Here is a 17,713-nt window from a genome sequence, read left to right as displayed (position 1 = left end):
ACTTTAAGCTCCAACAGACCAAAATGGTTAAAATAGGTCTGATGGAAATAAACTATGAACTTAATTCTAATGTGGTCTCAACTTGTATGCTTTAAATTACTGTGTATTTGGGATGCTGCATATAAAATGATCTAATGCAAATTCTCAAATTCTGAAAAAGTAGTGAGGGAGCAAATATTAATTCCGTTTTGCCAGTGAGAGATACTGTAACAGAAAACGATAAAGGAACTGAAGATGGCACACTGAACACCACTGCAAGACTATTAAGATTCATTTTCTTTCATCTCTGCTCCCATTCTTCGTTTCTATGGCAGTTATCATTACATTCTGGCAGTAATGTGCTGGTAAGTAATCTGCATTTTCAATTCACACAGACATTATGTAGTTCCATATTGAAACAAATTGCTTTTTCTTTTTTGGTCTCTCCTAAAATCTTTCTTCTGAAAGAATGGTCCTTGGTTTAGCAGCAATGGCATCAACTAGATGCTAATTAGAAATGCCCAGATTCTGCTAGATCAATTTGTTTCATTCATGTGTATATTAAAATCAAGAAGCACTCTCTGGCCAGGCACAGTAGCTCACACCTGTAATACCAGCGACTCTGGAGGCTGAGGCAGAAGGATTACTTGAGGCCAGGAGTTTGAGACCAGCCTGGACAACATAGTGAGACTCTGTTTCTAAAATAAAATAAGTAAATAAATAAAATTAGCCAGGCATGGTGGTGCACCTAGTCCCAGCTACTTAGGAAGCTGATGTGGGAGGATCGCTTGAGACCAAGAGTTTGGGGCTGCAGTGAACTGTGGTTGTGCCACTGTACTCCAGTCTGGGTGACAGAGTGAGAATCTGTCTCAAAAACAAACACACAAAACCCCAAAGAACTTCCACAAGTTCAGCTATGCAAGCTTGAGAATCATGCTTTAGGATAATGTTGCATCTGGATGCCTTTACTTTCAAACTTACCATTCTTAAAACAAAACTTTTTGTATGCTTTTTATATAGTACGTTTGTTGCTCCATAAAGGAAGTTGAGGAATTCAGGATTGTTCTTACTTAATCCATCCGTTAACTAAATAACTCTTCCTTTAAGAACAAATGCTTTTAATCTCATGACTAACGAACTCTGCTAATTCAGTTTTGTGCATTAAGCATTGATATGTGAAAACCTACTCAGTACTCAGTGTTTCACAAAATGTGAGGAAAGAAATAGAAAATAAAGAAAGATATGTTTGGTTTTAGTCATTATTATGGTAGGATAAACTCTGATTATCATAAAAGGAAAGAATTTCAATGATGAAATTCAGTGCACACATGAGAATACATAAGGTCACAAGGTAAGATATATGAAATCCAGTTAAATTTGAATTTCAGGTCAACCATAAATACTTTTTTAACCTAATGAGTTAGCAGTTTTTAGTATAAGTATTTAGTAGAAATAGGTTCCATGCAAGTACCTGGGACATAGTTTTATTTGCTAAATCTGGCAACCCTAAGAAATAAGCCATGCAAAATGAGGGGTAAATTATATTTTATAATCAATAAAAATTGGAGCCTATATGATATGCTATCAGGCTAACTACATAAATTCCTTTTTATAGAATATTTTACAATTAAAGAGCAATAATGTATGCTGTGTTCCATGATTGCAGCTCAATATGAAATCTCTAAGTAATTTTGGTCAAGAAATTTCTTTACATTGATGTCAAAACACAAGCAATAATAATTTAAAATAATGCCATGCATCCTGATTACCATTCCACTAATTTTATTAATTAATGTATAAAATGTTGAACCAAAACAATACACTGTAATGTTCTTAAAAGAAGAGAAAAGAAAAAAAAGGAGAAAAAGAAAAACCATACTGAAATTCTGAGCTGTTGGAAAACTTAACCAGCAGCAGAGGGCACTAATGTATCACTGATGAATTGTGCATCACAAGAGGCTTAAACATTTTTTTTTTTTTTTTTGCTTTGCACTAATAAACTTTTATTTCACTCAAATTGGAGCAATAATCTTCCATACATAAGTATTTTTCCTGCCCGATAATTCAAATAAAAAATCCAAAATGATTAATAAAGAAAAATATAAGAATTAACAGACCCTTTAAATTTGTTTTAAATATTTTTAAGGTTTAAAAAGGGTTTAAAGTTTGTAATTCCCAGTAGGAAAACATTATCTGAATGAATACCCTAATGGAAAACCACTGTAAAATGCTTCAGCTGCATTGGGGGGAGAGGGGTAGGGATTATCTTCAAAGCACTCCAGCTGTCTTGATGAGAAGGTCAGAGGTACACTGGTTTGTATTACCACAACATTCATAAGGTGATCTAGGTTGCCTTTCCTTAAGCAACGGCTTTATTTATCAGAAGGGCATTATGCTTGACCTCCAAATTTGGCTGACAATTTACTGATAAGATTCATAACCTTTGGGTTGCTGCGGTATTTTGACATATTTGCTGGGTTCTGAGCCACAGCCTGGGAGACCACTATAACTTCTGGATCCTGTATAGATACAGGAACCTCTGGCTCACTGAGAATTTTATTGGGTCAAGGCCTTCTGGCCATCCCAGGTATGCCCCCTCCATTCCAGGCATTCCTCTGGGAAAATTACATTTTCTGGGCATTTCCCCAGGAAAGCCACTTGGAAAAGAGCCAGACTGAGCTCCTGACTATTGTCTGGCTTGTCTGGCTTCTTCCTCCCTCTGGACTCTCTCATGCTCTTCTGAGCCTTCTTAACTCTTTCTATTCTTTCTTTGGTCTCTTGCTCTTCACATTTTCGTTCATACTTTCTCTGATGTTCTGCAATTTCCTGTGTCCTATGTTGAATCAGGATTTATTTCAATGGCTCTGTCACAGTCTCAGATGGCAGCATTTGGCTTCTGTAATTTGACGAAGACAGTAGCCCTCTTGGCATATAAAATGGCCAAGTGAGGATTCAGCTTGATGGAATCTGTGAATAAGTCAATGGCTTTCTGCAGTTCACCGTTATTTAGGACTTTAATAGCAGCCACTTTCTTATCATTTGCCTGATCCATCATTTCCTCTGTTATCTCTGCATTTCATCTCCCATTTCTGGAGGGCCATCAGTGTCTGGTTCAATCACACCTTTATTATCAATTCCTAGACACCTTTCCTCACATGATGGTTCATCTGCCTTTAAGTCTTCCTCCACCTTCTTACTACCAGATTTTTCTTCCTTGATATTGTCTTCTGATTTCGCTTTCCAAGTAGCAGGTGATACTTTACCCCCGATGCTCTCCACCCTCTCCCTCAGGAAACACATTTCCTTGGTGTGCAGAATGCTTGGATCTTGTTTACACATTTTCACAAAGGCTCAAAGCACGTTCACTTTGTGGAGGTCTATGGTCGGAAGGCGGTGGGCGAAGCTACGGGGCTGTGGCTGGTTGCAGGCCCAGGTGCTGGCTCTGCATGACCTCGTAGAAGCAGGCAGCTGCTGGGAGATGGAACACATTAGAACCTTCCCGGCCACTGGCTCCTCCCACCCAAAGGTCTCATGACCCCAGGTCCTCTGCCTGCTCATTCCTATTCCCTCTGCACTGCTCCTGCTCTCTCCCTAGAACCTTCTAGAAGCATGGCTGTTTGTGCTGTTGCCTGCCTTTCTGTGCACACATTCTCATATTCTTAACCAGCTCCCTGGATCGGGCAACCCCTGACATGGGTGCCTTCAAGGAGGCGGAGGATAGCAGCCCCTTAGGGAGCAATGCCCAAGAGCATATTCTGTGGCTGCATGCACTTGAGGCTTAAACATTTTTGTATTGCTTTGTTCAACTTAGATTTTATTTGAATATTTATTTTAATCAACTTTGCCATGCAGTGTTGTTAAAACAGATTAGAAACTAAAAGCAGTTCTAGTGTACTGTTCAGCACTTGCATGACCCTAAATAACATATATATGCTCACACATATATATACACACACACACACACACACACACACATATATATATATATGCTTAAGAGCCTTCGCTAATAAAGTACTTAACCATTTTGGCAACCGGATGTACTATATTTCTGGTTTATGCTTGAATGCCTGGGTCTTTACAAGTGTGTTGACTGTGTGTGAGGAATCATAGGTCTAATTAAGGAAGGCAGTGGTGGATGGAGGTTTATGAAGTTAAGGAACTAAAATCCTAGTTGGGTGGGAGATGGCTTTGGCTGGACTGACTTAACTCCTGAACCAGATAATGGAGTGTCATATGATACAGTTCTGTCCCCAGGCATACAAACCTATACAGAGGTGTATATAAGTGCAACAAAATTCAGGACAATTTCAGTTTCCTCACAGTAATGCCTTTATGGACAGAGGAGGAGAGTTCATTTTGGTCCTCTTTGTGCTAGACTTGGCATTGCATATATTTGATTTCATTCCAGTTTCATGACAACCCTGTGAGGTAGGTGTTATTATCATCTGTTTACAGATGAAAAAAATCCCCAGGGCTGAAAGAAAGGGTATATTTCAATGAACACTATCCTTTTGTATAGTGGGCACTCACTTAACATTCATCTAATGTGGCATTTCTTAAACTTTGATCTGTAAGACACTAGTACCCTTCAAGGTTTCATAAGTTTTCCTTATCAAACAATTATGGGAAATGTTGCAAACTTTAGCTGTCTTTTAGAGTTTCACAATGCACAAAAATGTTTTAAAATTTCTTAAGAAATTATGTGGTAATGCAACTTATTTAACTTTATGCTTAGGTTTCTCAATCTTACTTAGCTAAAGAATTTTTCTTTTTCTCCCATTTTTAGTAGAACAGCCATCCATGTTGCAAGGCATACATCTTTTGTGAAACATGTTTTGAGAAACATGGGTCTAATTATGTATGGAATATATTTCCTGGTAGGAATTAGAGGAGTTAATTCATTATCATCATAATTCTTAGAAAATATGTATTTGGGTGGTGATTCCTCAAGGATCTAGAAACAGAAATGCCATTTTACCCAACAATCCCATTACTGGGTATATACCCAAAGGAATATAAATCATTCTACTATAAAGACATGTGCACATTTATGTTTATTGCAGCACTCTACACAATAGCAAAGACTTGGAACCAACCCGAATGCCCATCAATGATAGACTAGATAAATAAAATGTGGCACATGTACACCATGGAATACTATGCAGCCATAAAAAAGAATGAGTTCATGTCCTTTACAGGGACATGGATGAAACTGGAAACCATCATTCTCAGCAAACTAACATAAGAATGGAAAACTAAACACTGCATGTTCTCACTCACAAGTGTGATTTGAACAATGAGAACACATGGACACAGGAAGGGGAACATCACACACCGGGGACTATTTGGGCTTGGGGGCAAGAGGAGGGAGAGCATTAGGACAAGTACCTAATGCATGCCTGTCTTAAAACTTAGATGATGGGTTAATGGGTGCAGCAAACCACTATGGCACATGTATACCTATGTAACAAACCTGCACATTGTGCACATGTATCTGAGAACTTAAAGTATAATAATAATAAAAAAGAAAATAGGTATTTGGTACCTTCAATTTGTAGGGCATTGGGATAGAATCCAGAGATATGACACAAACCCTGTTAGAGAGAGAGAGAGGAGTTTACAGTTTATATGAAGAGGCAAAAATGTCTTCGGTTTGCGTGGGAATGTAACTTTAACTCCAGTGCTCTTCTTTCTTTAATTTTTAGAGTAGGATGGTGGTTATGGATAACAGGGTTTCTAATGATTTCTTTTTTTTTTTTTTTTTTTTTGAGATGGAGTCTTGCTCTGTCGCCCAGGTTGGAGTGCAGCGACCGGATCTCAGCTCACTGCAAACTCTGCCTCCTGGGTTCACGCCATTCTCCTGCCTCAGCCTCCCGAGTAGCTGGGACTACAGGGGCCCGCCATCTCGCCCGGCTAGTTTTTTGTATTTTTTAGTAGAGACGGAGTTTCACCGTGTAGACCAGGATGGTCTCGATCTCCTGACCTCGTGATCCACCCATCTCAGCCTCCCAAAGTGCTGGGATTACAGGCTTGAGCCACCGCGCCCGGCCTCCAATGATTTCTTAATGTGACATTCTATTTTGTTCCCTTAGTAAACAATTACCACTTTCTTCCATTAATTTAGTATGTCTTAGATGTTTGGAAGGAAGAAAAACTTAAACATTTGAATACAAGTAAATCCCAGATAGAAGTCATTAAGAACGGTACATCTTTGACACACCCTGGAAAATAGGTGTCTTCCTTTTCACACACATTCAAATGCACACACAGGTGTGTGCACACACACATTCAATTTCATCTCATCAGAGCATTACATCTTCATGTCATTTGTTAGATAAACAAAAGCAAATGAAGGTTGTAGATATCTATATCGGGGTATTGGTCAAAGGATTTGAAATTCATAGACTAAAAATTTCAGTTGTTTTTCAGTAATTTTGAAGGCTGGCAAGTTGCCACTATGTCAGAGATCTCTAGCCTTTTTTCTTTAGGGATGTGATGATATTTTGCACTGTTCTGGCACCTTTTTTCTGATAATCTTTTAAAACCTTATCAAGCAATGTAACGTATTACCAACAAGGAAATGAAATTAATTTGTAGTTGTAACATTAACAGGGGAGTTGGAAATGAAATATTCAGCTGTGGTTAGATAGGCAAGTGGAAATGTGAAGATGATGAACAATAAACCAGTAACACAACCTTGAAATATTTTTTCTTTTTTCTTTTCTTTTTTTTTTCTTTGAGACGGAGTCTCGCTCCGTCTCCCTGGCTGGAGTGCAGTGGCGCGATCTCGGCTCACTACAAGCTCCGCCTCCCGGGTTCCCGCCATTCTCCTGCCTCAGCCTCCCGAGTAGCTGGGACTACAGGCGCCCGCAACCGCGCCCAGCTAATTTTTTGTATGTTTAGTAGTAGAGACGGGGTTTCACCGTGTTAGCCAGGATGGTCTCGATCTCCTGACCTTGTGATCCGCCCGCCTCGGCCTCCCAAAGTGCTGGGATTACAGGCTTGAGCCACCGCGCCCGGCCCGAAATATTTTTTCTTGAGGTATTCAGATGCTTATAACAAGAAAAGATTTTCCTCCCTGCATTACCTTATTTAAGGCAGGCCCAGAACTTCACTGTATGTGTCCCTTGGAAGTAGGACTGCTTAGAAAGGCTCTGGGTGTGCAGCTTTGCTTTTTTGAAAGGATCATGACTTGCACCTCCATCTCATATTCTTGGGGAGGACAGAAAAGAGGGTTTATCTTTGCTTCTACATATCTTAGCAGCATTCTTATCCTATTAAGCCATAGGCCTTATTTATTCAGGTCACAAATAACTGAGAAGTGTAGAAATGATAGGCTACTGATGGCAAATTATATTTTTCCATATTATGACTATAAATGTTACCTGAGACAATTTTTCAGAAGCCACTTTCACTATAGTGATTTAAACCAAAACTCAGTGAAAGGAAGTCATTTTTTCCACATAATGCAGTAATGATAAAGAATGATTATTTTCTCTTTACATTGATAACACCTAATCCTTAATCCTCCTTATGAGATTTGCTTTAATATCTAAAAATCATGAACATTTCTAAAAAATGTACCTCCAATGGAACTACAAACTCATCAGAAATTGCAGAGGATGTCCATGTGGAGATGTTTTATATGAAACCGCAAGTGGCTCATGATATTACTTATGGATAGTTCCCCCGTGGGAACATGACACACATCTGACAATATCAATGAGATAATGTGTATCTTGGCCTAAAGCAGGCTTTCTGCTTTGGTGTCTCTTCATTTCAAGTAATAACACTGGGGGCCTGGAAGAAAGAGGCAGAGTTATCATTTAAAGTGTGTTTCCTACATTAAGAGATTGAGAATGCAAAACAAAGGAAGTTGAGCCCCAGAGTCATTGGTTGTTATCTCTTTCAGCACTACTAGTAACAGATCCATGGTAAACTTGTTGGGGCAACCTGGGCAACCGGGGACTCTCTAGTCACTTGTTTATAACAGAAATCAATGCTTTTTAAACATCTTTAACTCCAGTTGTGGCATAAAGTCATCAGTAGACTCTGTTAAGCAAAAACCTTTCTTTAATATTTATATTGAATTTCTTCAAAAATATTTATTAAGCACCTATTTTATGCCAGGCACTGTTCTAGGTACTGGGTCACTGGTGAACATGATGGGTTAAGTCCCAGCTCTCTTAGAGTTTACTTTTCCTTGGGAATAAAGGCAATAAACAAGTTAACAAAGAGGCTATGAAGAAAATAAAATAGGTTAATGTAATAGAGAGTGACAGGTGTGGAGGGAAAAGGCCTCCCTGAGGGGGTATTATTTAAGAAAATGGAGTCAGCTAGAGAGAGGAAGGCAAAGAGCACCCCAGGCATTGGAAACAAGTGCAAAGGCCTGAGGCAGGAGCAAACTTGGTATGTTCAAGGTACTGGAAGGAGCTCTTGTAGCCAGAGCCTGGTGAGCAAAGGAGGCGTAATGGAAGATAAGCACGGAGAGGCAGGCAGGGATTGGGCCATCTGGGATCTTGTAAGATCTCGATGAAGAGTTTAGATTTTATTGTACGTGCAATTCTAGCTGCTGTGAGGAGAATGACTGTGCGGGCAAGAGTGGGTGCAGGAAGAGCACCAGGGCTATTTCAGATAAGCCAGGTAAGTCCAGGGTCTTGGTCTAAGGTGGAAATAGTAGAAATGGTGAGAAGTAGTTGATTCCAAAATATATTTTAGAGAGAGAAACAACACGATATATTGATGGATTAGATGTGGGGATTGAAGGAAAGAGGTCTTTGTCCTGAACAATTTCCTGAGATGGGAAAGAAGAGGTTTAGGGGGTGGAAATTAAGGGTTTGATTTGAATGTGCTTAGTTTCAGATGCCTACTGGACATGAAAATATTGATATTAGGTAAGTCAGAGCTGAAGATACACACTTGGGTGTCATTTGTATATAGGTGGCATTGAAAGATCAGGGCCATGACCAGCTGATGTTAGGAGAGAGTATAGATCCAAGAAAAGGTGGTGCAGAACTGCATCTCCAAGTCACAACATTGTTGAAGTTGGGAAGAGGAGGAGGAGCAGCAAAAAAGATGGAGAAGGAACAGCCAGTGTAACAGGCAGGAAGATGGAGAGGTGTAGCTATGGAAATCAATAGAAAAAGTGTTTTAGCGAGGAAGTGTATAGTGCAGCAGTGAGGTAAAGTAAGATGAGAACAGAGAGATAGCAATTAGATTTGTCTCTCAAAGGTCATGGGTGACCTTGAGAAGAGTGAGGATAACAAAGAGGATGAAACTCAACTTTCTCTTCAGAGAACTGACAGTGTAGCCACAGAAACAAAAACCAGTCCAAAGTGGAACTTTATTTTGTGGCTCTACTTAACTTCTTAGGGTAACTGTAACCATAGAAACCCACTGTGATTTAAGAACCCCTAGAGGTTGGATAGTCCAAAGTTTCACCTTGGGCCTTCCAGGACAGGCTGACAGATGCTAAAAATTTGCACAAACATTTCCAGGAATGGAAGTTCATCTTATGATAGTTCACTTTGTGGCTGGATAGCTTTGTCTGTTAAAATAAAAGCCTTTGTCAATTTAAATTTAGTAGAGTTTATCTGAGCAAAAAATGATTCATGCATTGGCAGTACTTAGAACCAGCAAAAGTTCAGAGAGCTCACTAAGCACAGTTGGAAGTGAATATGTTTACATAGTAAAGGAAAGTGCAGAAAGAGCTTGACTGGCTACAACTTGATGTTTGCCCTATTTGAACATGATCTGAGTAGGTGGCAGCCTGTGATTGGCTGGAGTTCAGCTGCTGTGGTAGGCCAAGACTGATCATTTGTTATATTTCAAAGTTAGATTTTCAGTTTGTTTACTCACTAAAGTTGCAATTTGTTTGTGGGAACTCAAGGTATGGAGATGACCTCAGATCAATAGCCTGCTGCTTATTTAAGAGATTTCTTTCAGAGTATGGAGATTTCTCATGCCAGTATGTTTATTTGTTAGTATTAAATTAATTTTTATTATTACCATTTTGTTATTATTTAACCAATGGAGACTCACTGTATATTATTTTTAACTTACTATTTTATTATTATTAATTACTGTTTTGTTTTTACAGGATTTTTTTTTTTGTTTGTTTTTTGAGATGGAGTCTCACTCTGTTGTCCAGGCTGGAGTGCAGTGGTGTGATCTTGGCTCACTGCAAGCTCCGCCTCCCGGGTTTACGCCATTCTCCTGCCTCAGCCTCCCGAGTAGCTGGGACTACAGGCGCCCGCCATCTCGCCCGGCTAGTTTTTTGTATTTTTTTAGTAGCTCAGGATGGTCTCGATCTCCTGACCTCGTGATCCGCCCGTCTCGGCCTCCCAAAGTGCTGGGATTACAGGCTTGAGCCACCGCGCCCGGCCTTGAGTATGTCTTTACTAGCAAAATGAAAACAGACTAATACACCCACCAAGCACCTGGTAAGCGGCAGGTGTGGAGTAGATGTTCATTACCCTCCCCTCCTTCAGCTCTTGTGAGGAGACCAGCTCCTGGCTTTGCTGGGTGCTTCCTCTTGGAAATGTTCCTTGACACTCCTCACCCTTCCCACCCACACTCAATCAAGCTTTCTTTTTTTCTTTGTGTGTACCTTTATCACACCATCTATGATATGTGATTGATTTCTACATTTCTTTCCAACTAGACTGTAAACTCTCAGAGTTTGGGAAGGGTTTTCACCGTTAGGGATGCAAAATAGCATAGTGATTAAAGGTGCAGCTTGAAGCCAAACAACCTGTTCCATCAGTGTCAGCTGAGGTCTTGAGCAATTTACTTAACTGCTCTGTGCCTTGTTTCCTCATTTGAGGAGTGGGTCTGACAAAATTGGATGAGGATTAAATGGGATAGCTCTGATAAGTTCTTGAGACAGTACCTGCCACATAGCACTCCATAAATGTTTGCTGTTACAAGGATTGTCTTTGTAGCCTCTGCAGTGCCTGGTCTGGGGACTGGTGCCCCAAAGGAGCTAGTCCGTGGGATGACTGAACAAAGTGACCAAATGGAGAGCATGGATTATTACCTAGATGGGTAAGTATGTCCCAGATAATATTATTATTTTAGATGACTCTTTAAAAAATAAAATTCCAGAAGTTTTACATAAAACATGCTCATTATAAAAAAATTCAACTAATATAGAATTATATCAAGTAGAAAGAAAAACATCTTATTTCGTCCCCAGCTCTTCATCTTCCCACGTGGTAAGTTTGGTGTATAACCTTCGAACCTTTATTATTAACACATTTACTGTTTTCTCTTTGTGGTTCAGGCATTGGCTCTCATGCCCATAGACTGAAAAACAAACTCTACTATCCATTTGCCAAAAATGTCAGAGACTAAGAATTTGAATTAATCAGACATTAATACATTAATTCTAAGTTGTTAGAAACTTGTTACATAACACTCTGTCATGTGCTTGGTATTTTCTTGTTAGAGCTGCATTTCTTTGAGTTCAGATATTGCCAAAAAGCCCCTGCAAATTTGCAAGTGAGGACAGTTCTCAGACAAAGCAGCTTAAGGGAAGGGAAGGCCCTAAGAATGAACCTAGAAGCTTTGTCCCTGTCAGGGTTTGACTTTTAGCTCCTCCCATTTAAGAATCAGAATCTCAGCCCTGACTCAAGGGCTTAAACTCTTCTGGTTCCTATGCCTTGATTTTGTCATGCTCTGGTTCTTCAGTTAAAGTTCCTCTCTTCAGACTCATTTTACATTTTGGAGAAACAGTAGGAGGAGCTCTTTGGATGAGCTGAGGCTTTAGCCATTCTTTGATAATAAATTTTTATTTCTAAGGCACTAGGCATAGACCTAGAGGCATTTTACTGTGGTAGGTTTTTATCTCTTTTTATAATAAATAGAAAGGGACACATGAATTTTTATCAAATCATGGATCTAAAAACAAAGCCCATGGTAACAGAATTTTGCTCCATATTTCCAAAGAATGCTTTATTACTAACATTTTGTTATTATTCTAAAAACTAGCTACTTCTCTTCCAGTTTTATGGTAATATAAAATTATTGGTTGAAACATTATTATAGCTATTTTATATTTGAAAATTTATTTTGGGATTGAAGTTATATCTCCAGGGAAAACATGATTGTATATTCATAGATGTTATGATTTCTTAACTAAGTCTTTTAATTTTTATAATATTTTAATACTTTTATTTGTCTAAATGTTCAAATAATCAATATCCCAATGTTTAACAGTGCTTACAGTGTAATTGCATTTAGAATAATAAATTTTCTATTGACAGTTCAGGGATCCCTATTTAGTTGAACATAATGAATTATGAAACCCCACTGATTGAAATCTGGTTAGATGCTGCTGTTAATGATTTTCTCTTTCCTCTGTTGTTAGTATTTTATGTTGAAGTTAGTAGCTTCTAAACTTCACCCCTATGAGCACTCCTATCCTTTCAAATGATTATAAAATGTTTCCCCATTTGAAAATTGTGGTAAAATACATGAAACAAAAATTTGTCATCCTGACTATTTTTAAGTACACAGTTCAGTATTTTTAAATGCATTCATAATGTTGTGCAATCATCACCATCATTCATCTCCATAACTCATTTCATCTTGTAAAACTGAAACTCTGTATTCATTAAACAATAATTCCCCATATTCCCCTTTCCCCAGCTGCTGGCACCCATTATTCTACTGTCTGACTGTATAATTTTGAACTACTCTAAATACCTCGTATAAGTGGAATCATACAGTACTTGTCTACTAGAGACTGGCTTATTTCACTTCACATAATGTTCTCAAGATTCATCTATGTTGTAGCCTACATCAGAATTTCCTTCCCTTTTAAGGTGGAATATATTTCATGTACAGATATACCACATTTTGCTTATCTATTCATCCATTGATGGACCATGGGTTGCTTTCATGCTTTAGCTATCCTCAACAGTGCTGCTACCAACATGGGTATACAAATATCCTTTAAGGCCCTGCTTTCAGTGTTTTTGGGTACAGAAATAGAATTGCTGGCTCATAAGTTAATCCTATTTTTAACTTTTTGAGGAACTGTCATACTGTTTTCCACAGCGGCTGTAACATTTTACATTTTCACCAACAGTACACAAGGGTCCCAATTTCTCCACACCCTCTCCAACACTTCTGTTCTGTTCTGTTCTTTTGGCAGTAGCCCTCTTAATGGGTGTGAGATGGTATCTCATTGTTTTGATTTGCATTTCCCCAGTGATTAGTGATATTGAACATCTTTTCATGTGCTTATTGGCTATTTGTGTATTTTCTTTAAAGAAATGTCTGTTTAAATCTTTTGCCCATTAAAACTTTTTTTTTTCAATATTGTGGGCAGTTTAGTGTAGCCCATCTCATAGTTGGAGGGAGGTAGGGACAAACCCAGTGTGCTTCTGCTAGCTCTGAGGCCACTGCAGGACTCAAAGAGAGTAGGCTCATAAATAGACAGGAACCAGAGGTTGCACTGGCCTGCCGGCCACTGCTTCCAATTCCTAGTCGTAGAAAAAAAAGACAGCCACATTTTGGTCCATTGGCTTTGTAAGCGTAAAGGGGACGAGCAGATGGCAACTCCCAGGCATCCTGCAAAGTAGGTGAGTCACCTTAAGACTTTTGCTCATTTTTGAATCAGGTTGTCTTCTTCTTGTTGAGTTTTAGAAGTTCTCTATGTATGCTGCATATTAATCCCTTATCAGATATGATATTTTCTTTCATTTTGTGGGTTGTGTTTTTACTTGGTTGATAGTGTCTTTTGATGTACAAAATTTAAAAATTTTTAGAAAGTCTAATTTGTCTATATTTTCTTTTTGTTGTCTGTGCCTTTGATGTTGAATCTGAGAAATGATTGCCAAATCCAATGTTGTGAAGTTTTTGCCCTGTGTTTTCTTCTAAATGTTTTATTGTTTTAAGTCTTACGTTTAGGCTTTTGATCCATTAAAACATTTTAAAAATTGTTTCATTTTTGTTTTTAAACTTATCGTAGAGATGAGGGTCTTGCTATATTGCCCAGGCAGTTCTCAAATTCTTGGCCTCAAGCAATCCTCTGCCTTGGCCTCCCAAAGTGCTGGGCCACTGTGCCTGGCCTCTGATCAGTTTTGATTTAATGTTTGAATATGGATTAGATAAGGATCCAATTTTATTCTTTTGCATGTGAATATCCCATTTTCCCAGGATTCTTTGTTGAAAAGACTGTCTTTTCCCCACTGAATGGTCTTGGCATTCTTGTCAAAAATGATTTGACCATATATATCTCTATCTATCTATCTATCTATCTATCTATCTATCTATCTATCTATCTATCTATCTATCTATCTCTCTATGAGGGTTCATTTCTGGGCTCTTAATTCTATTCCATTGGTATATTTGTCTGTCTTTATGCCACTACCACAGTATTTTAATTATTATAGCTTTGTGGTAAGTTTTAAAATCAGGAAATGTGAGTCCTCCAGCTTTGTTCTTTTTTTCAGGATGTTTTGGCTATTTTGGGTCCTTGAGATTCTATATGAATTTTAGGATGGGTTTTTCTGTTTCTGCAAAAAATGCCATTTGGATTTTGGTAGGTTTTGCATTGAATCTGCAGATCACTTTGGGTAGTACTGACATCTTAACCATATTGTCTTCCAATCTATGAACATAGGATGCATTTCCATTTGTTTAAGTCTTCTTTAATTTCAGCAGTGATTCATAATTTTCATTGTAAAATATTTTACTTCTTTGTTTAGGTTAGTTCCTAAGTGTTTTATTCTTTTTGATGCTATTGTAAACTGAATTTTCATATTTTCCCTTTTAGATTGTTTATTGTTAGTATGTAGAAATGCAACTGATTTTTATGTGCTAACTTTGTATCCTGCTACTTTGTTGAATTCCATTATTAGTTCTAATAGTTTCTTTTGTTAGAATCTTGAGGGTTTTCTATGTATAAAATTATATCATCTGTAAACAGAGATAATTTTACTTCTTCCTTTCCAGTTTGGATGTCTTTTCATTTTCTTGCCTAATTGTTCTTCATAGAATGTCCAGTGTTATGTTGAATTCAAATGGCAAAAGTGGGCATTCTTGCTCTATTCTTGATATGAGAAGAAAAGCTTTTATTGTTTTACCATTGAATATGATGTTTGCTGTGGGTTTTTCATATGTGGTTTTTATTATGTTAAGGTGGTTTCCTTCTATTCCTAGTTTGTTGAGTGTTTTCTATCATGAAATGGTATTGAATTTTGTCATATGCCTTTTCTGTACCAATTGAAAAGATCATGTGGTTTCCTCCCCTTCATTCTGTTAATGTTGTTTATTACAGTGGTGGATTCTAATACGTTGAACCATCCTTGCATTCCAGGAATAAATCCCACTTGGTGATTGTGTAAAATGCTTTTAATGTGCTGCAAGTTTTGGTTTGCTAATACTTTGTTGAAGATTGTTGCATCAATGTTTGTAAGAGATGGTGGTCTTTTGTTCTCTTTTATTTCTTTCTCATTTTTTAATTTAATTATAAAGATGCAGGGTCTCACTCTGTCACCCAGGCTGGAGTGCAATGGTGTTATCCTTGCTCACTGTAGCCTTGAAGTCCTTGGTTTAGGCAATCCTCCCACCTCAGTCTCCTGAGTAGCTGGGTCTAAAGGCATGTACCACCTTGACTGGCTAATTTAAAAAAAGTTTTTTTTTTTTTAGAGACAGGAACTTCATCCCAAGTTGTCAGATAATATACAGTTACATGATCTTCAGGGTGTCGTTTTTCTGGCTAGAAACCTCTGTGGCTAGGCTGTTTCACCAACTTACTCTGGCAGGCTGCGCTTGACCTACTGGACTGGGTCCCATGCCTGCCTAGGGTGATCAGATGTGGAATAGCCATGGGTGTGTGAGTGAGCATGGGGTCTGGCCACTGCACAGTCAGACATGTTGGTTGCTGCAGTGTGGTGGGGAGCTGCAGGTGCTGGCACAGGTGCTGGCCCTCTGCAAGGCTGCAGCTGGACCAGGCACACCACAAGCAGCTTCCCAGGCTGGAATGGGGGAACACAGTGATGCCTGGAGGCTTGGAGATGCCAGGAACTGCAGGGCCCCCAAAGAGGGAGTCACAGCCCTGCCTTGGGGAGTTACCAGATCTGGGCTAGCTGAAGAGCCATAGCTCTTGTTTCCTTCTCTTCACTCACAATGTGGTGAGCAAAGGAGTATGTCTCAGCTCTGTTTGTGTCATAGCTCTTTTATCCTTGCCATTTGGGCTTGCGCCCAGGAAGAGTGAAGTACGCAGACAAGTGGAGGGTGAGCAAGACGAAGAGGAGCTTTATTGAGTGATATAACAGATCAGAGGAAATCTTCAGGAGGCAGCTCCTTTCTGTAACCAGGGTGCTCTGATGAATGTTCTGTTCCTAGCAGAGAGGAGACCCTGGAGTGGGAAGCTCCTCTCTGCAGACAGGTCAATCCAATGTCTTCTCAGCTTTCAGCAGAGAGGAGGCCCTGGAGTGGGTAGCTCCTCTCTGCATCTGGTGGTCCCAACATCTCTGCAGCTCTCAGCAGACAGAAGACCCTGGAATGGGTAGCTCCACTCTGAAGCTGGTCCTCCTGATGTCTGTTCTGGCTGAGCCTGGGGCTTTTTTGGGGCTCAGAGGGGAGGAAGCTGATTGGCAGTTGGTCCATGGGTGGCCATGGACAGGCCTGCAAAAGCCACCACAAGTTCCATCTCTGGTCCCTGGGACTGGCAGCCCAGCCCCCAGCCTTTAGGTCCTCCCTTGCCTGAAAGTGGGGTTCATTGGGGATCTGTCCACTTCCACTCAGGAACTTGCCTGCCTCCTGCTGCCATTCATGGCACCCAGGCTGTAGGTGCTAAGGGGAGCCTTCAGACCAGCGCTGAGCTGCCTTCAGCCTCCCCTTGTCTTCCCTCCTATGCTTGTTTGGAGGGGGCTGGCATGGCAGGGAGCTTGTGTGTCAGCACTGCCCTGAGTGTGTGCAAACTCAGCTGGGCCATGACAGCACCTGGGCTTGGCCCTGACTTTGCTTTGAGATTTGAGCAGGCACCAACAGCAGGGGAAGCCAGGCAGTGGGAGCAGACACTTCTGAGCCTGTGAGGGCAGGGGGGCTTTCCTGGGCTTCCAAGAGTGCAGGGTTGCCTGAATCTGCAGCTGCAGTTTGGGTGGCTGCAGCTGTGCCTGGTTTGGGTGTGTGTGCAGAACTCCTGCCTGCTCCATGGTTTGGGCAGCTGGAGCTGTGGGGTGAGGTGTGGGTCCCACCTGCTCCCAGGCTCCAAGAGCACACAGATGCCCAGGTCTTCAGCTGTGGCTTGGGTGGCTGCAGCAGCACCCAGGGAGCTCCCATCCCAACTCAGAAGGAGTGGGGCTCCCGCTTCTCCTGCTGTCTCTGTGGAGCGTGCAGCCCCAGCCGTGCCTTCCCACTGCAGCTGGCGTGATGGCAGTGGCTGCTCCAGATGGGCCATTGCTGCCGTCAATACTTTGTGTAGTATCTATATTTTCAAACACATTGAGACTTAATTTGTGGCCTAACATATGGTCTATCTTGGTGAAAATATTTCATGTACACTGGAGAGAAAAGCATTTGCTGTTATTGTTGGGTATAGTGTTCTGTATATGTCTGTTAAATCTAGTTGATATTTTGTGTTACGTCCTCTATTTCCTTATTTTCTGTTTGGTTGTTCTATCCTTTATAGAGAAGGAGCTACTGAAATCACCAACTATTACTCTAGAATTATTTACCTCTTCAGTTCTGTTTTTGCTTCATATATATATATATATAT

At 40.0% G+C, this 17,713-nt stretch overlaps 1 pseudogene; it reads right to left on the bottom strand.

The window, feature by feature from the left end:
- Positions 1-2,812: 2,812 nt before the first annotated feature.
- LOC105500601 lies at positions 2,813-3,537 on the bottom strand (annotated as a pseudogene).
- Between the last annotated feature and the right edge of the window lie 14,176 nt (positions 3,538-17,713).

The sequence above is a fragment of the Colobus angolensis genome, unplaced genomic scaffold (genome assembly GCF_000951035.1).
Source record: "Colobus angolensis palliatus isolate OR3802 unplaced genomic scaffold, Cang.pa_1.0 Scaffold67, whole genome shotgun sequence".
Taxonomy (NCBI): domain Eukaryota; kingdom Metazoa; phylum Chordata; class Mammalia; order Primates; family Cercopithecidae; genus Colobus; species Colobus angolensis.
Note: the sequence above shows the minus strand (reverse complement) of the source record. Positions and strands in the feature narration are given on the sequence as shown.